The 3,541-nt window shown below is 32.9% G+C and overlaps 1 non-coding gene across 1 annotated transcript; it reads right to left on the reverse strand.

Annotated features, from left to right (window-relative positions):
- Positions 1–2,730: 2,730 nt before the first annotated feature.
- On the reverse strand, positions 2,731–2,859 carry LOC142858031 (small nucleolar RNA SNORA25). Its single transcript, XR_012911925.1, has one exon. It is a non-coding gene; the product is annotated as a small nucleolar RNA SNORA25 (small nucleolar RNA).
- Between the last annotated feature and the right edge of the window lie 682 nt (positions 2,860–3,541).

Here is a 3,541-nt window from a genome sequence, read left to right on the forward strand (position 1 = left end):
TTCCTGCTTAATGTTTTAGGGAGTAGTGTTCCCCTCCGTCAGTTTGTTTGCATTGCCTTTACCTTGTTACCTAGTAAGAAAGCAAGGTGGATTTGATTTTAGATTAACAGAATCAAAAACAGGAGTGTTTATTTTCTTCCTTATTGTCTCAGAGAAAAAGCAAAAGCACTTCTATGGAAAACAGAGACACTGAAGCACAAAAGAAAGGAGAAAATATGTTTCCTATCTAAAGAAAAGCAAATCTATTTTTTATGTATGCTCTTAGTGAAGTGAAGACCACCAGGAAGAAAATTATTATACCTCTGTCTGAGAACAGAGGAAATGAGTCATTAAAAAATAAGCCAATACAGAAAGGTGCTCAGCTATAAATATGATTGAGAGATTCTACCAGGAAAAGAAAACACTGGCATGAAAAGACAATCTTATCTGCATCTGCTTTTTTGCTCCACTTAAAAGGGAAAAAAAAACTAAATGTAGCTTCAATGTAAAAATGCAACAACAAAAATTCCTAAATGCTTCCCTTCTAAGAAAATGTGCTTTTCTGCAATGGTTATTTTTGGATGTAGACTTCAAAAAAGAAAGGTTTTTAAACTTTCAATTCTCTAACCCCCCCCATCCAAAGTAAGAGGATGTGAAAAATTGGTTCAAACTTTAATCAAGATCATCATGCATTAATATAGATCTCTTACGAAATGTCTCAGGTGCATCTCCAGCAGCTCTGGGAATTAGGGTGTTCTATAATGAGAAAGAAGGCCATGAAATTTAGATATAGTCATTTTTATCTAGTAATCCTATGGTGTGGGAAGTTCTTCTGTATATAATCTCCTTAGCTTGCTGCCATGTAATAGAAAACTCTTTCTTTAAACCCTTGCTATTGACATGATGTTTCTCATAGAAATCTGAGGCATTCAACACACTTCCAATTAGTAATTAACCTAAGGGGGCAGAGTCAGAGAAAAGCCATGTGTGATTATTTAGGGTTTAGCGGCCAGGGACAAACAAGCGGCCTTCCTTCTACACAGTATTGTAATTAATACAGATTTCTGTGTGATTATTTTGGGTCTGAGCTGCTGGAAACAACAAACAGCCTCCGACCAACAATCCTATTATTACTAAATATTATTTGGTGTGGATACTTTATATTTAAGTTCCTTCTCCTATTACTACAATTATTTGTTGAATATGTGAAATGAGCTGAGCTAACTACTATTTAGAAAAAACTTGAAGAACTGGAACTTACACATGGTGAAATAATCAAAGGCCAACTAATTTTTGTTTACTTAAAAAGGCTCTAACTAAATACAGACAAAAAGTTTGGAAAAATTTTGGTACCTGAGAAGTACAGAAAGCAGAACACGCAAGGCACATGTGTATTTTAGTTATAAGAAAGTTTAGGGGAATTGCTATGGCAAAGTTAGATTTACCTTGACAATTTGATTTTGTCAAGATAATGAAAAATTGACGGAAGACATGACCTTTATAACTCAGAGTTCATGGTAAATACTAACTCTAAACATTGTACCTTTCATAATATTTGTCAATATCTTCAACATGCCATCAGATTTTGCAATAGGGAGGCAGCTTTAGCATTCATTTCCCTAGTTTTCAGTAATATTGGCCACACAGACTTTTTATTTAAAGATTTATTATCTAAAAAGAGTATCAAAAACAAAATCACACACTAATTAACTAGTCCTAAAGAATACATATCTCTCTGAAGTTCTATACAGTTTGAGTAGTTCTTCAGAATGGAAATTAGAATAACAAGAAAAATGTAATATCTTTTTTATTTTGCTTCATGGCCCTAATACACATTTCCCATCACTGCTATCAGCCCCTACCAGAAACACACAGAGATGGAGGTACAAATTTTGAACTACAATCTTTTAAACTACAAACTGTAATAATTTTTATCTTTATAATTATATCAGATATTTATGATATTGGTAAAGAGCTCATATAAAGTTAATAAAAATAGAGAATATAATTGTTTCCTAAGTGGTCTGCATGAGAAATGTTCCCCACAGCTTCATGTATCTGAACACTAAATCCGCCGATGGAAGAAGCACTGTTTGGGGAGACTGTGGAGATTTTAGGGTGTATAGCATTATTGGAAGAAGTATATCACTGGGGGAAGAATTTGAGGACATATGGACATGTAGCCTAACCACATTTCCAGTTCATTCTCTTCACCTTCTGTGTGTAGTTGAAGATATGATGTCTCAGCTTCCTGTTCCTGCCACCTCCTTCCTTGCCTCCCAATATTATGGACTCATCCTCTGGAAATATGAGTCAAAAAAAGTTTTCTCTTAAGCTGCATCTTGCCTTGGCATTTTATCATCAGAGATGACAAGTAACAAATACAAATGCCATGTCCTTTCTTTTCAATAATTAATTATTTCAGATATTACCCTGATGGATTAAATAAATGTTATGTGACTGTTATTAATTTTATGATACTGACTCCAGACACATGAACGAAATGAGGTTAAAATCAAAAGAGTATAAAAGATAATCTGTGGAAGAAATAATAAAATATTCTTTGGATAGCTATAACAATACAGATAAAAATAGATGCTAAAGCAAAAAGTCCTTTTTTATTGTAAATAAATTTTTATTTAAGGGATTTGATTCCATTGCTCTCCATCTTGAATCACATGGTTTCCAGATTTCTGAAGGGAGTTAAAAAAGAATTAAGTTAAGCTCTCACAGCTTCTGACTTGGGGAATGCATGTTATCTTCTCAGAAAAACACAACACTATCAAGTACCTGCTTTCTTCTGTGAAGAACATCAATCTTTGGTCACAGCATAAAGAGCTTTTGGTTTCACAGTCCAACACGCCCTCTTTGAAATGACCATAAAGCAAAAACTCTTACAAGCTAAAGGATATTGATACAGATATTGATTAAAGAGTTCCAAGATATATGAATAAAGAAATAACACTGGAGAAAGAATAAATGGGTTTTCAATAGTATTTAGTCTTAATTCACCCTTTTCTGTAATGCACAAATACAGCTTAAGGCTGAAGTCATTAGCAGAACCAAACATGAAAATATTTTAAAATGAAGAAATTGTGCTACACACCTTGGACAATGTGTCAAAGAAAAGATACCAAGCATATTTTTATAAGGAACTTAGAGACTGAAGAAAATAACATGTAACATATAAAAGAGAAAAAAGTTTATGGTGGAAATGTTTACAATGAACAGAAAGGATCTCAAGCCAGCCATTTCACCTTCCAACTTGAGGAAGATACTAGGTCATCTTAAATGTACTAAACATTTTTCTCATCAAATGTACATACAGGGATACATAATCATGATCAAAGAACTTAAAATGGATGAAAAGGCAAAAGTTTGGGAGCCAGTTTTCATAATATTATTGTACATAAACACAAAAATGTAAAAAAGATCCCAAACATTCATCAAGCGCTGAGTAAAGTATAAAATCTTATCTATTCATAGTATGCATTATTATTCAGCCAAACAAGGTAACTATTTTGCCAGAAAAAAATTTTTAATAATTTTTAATTAATTAATT

The sequence above is a fragment of the Microtus pennsylvanicus genome, chromosome 9 (assembly GCF_037038515.1).
Source record: "Microtus pennsylvanicus isolate mMicPen1 chromosome 9, mMicPen1.hap1, whole genome shotgun sequence".
Lineage (NCBI taxonomy): Eukaryota > Metazoa > Chordata > Mammalia > Rodentia > Cricetidae > Microtus > Microtus pennsylvanicus.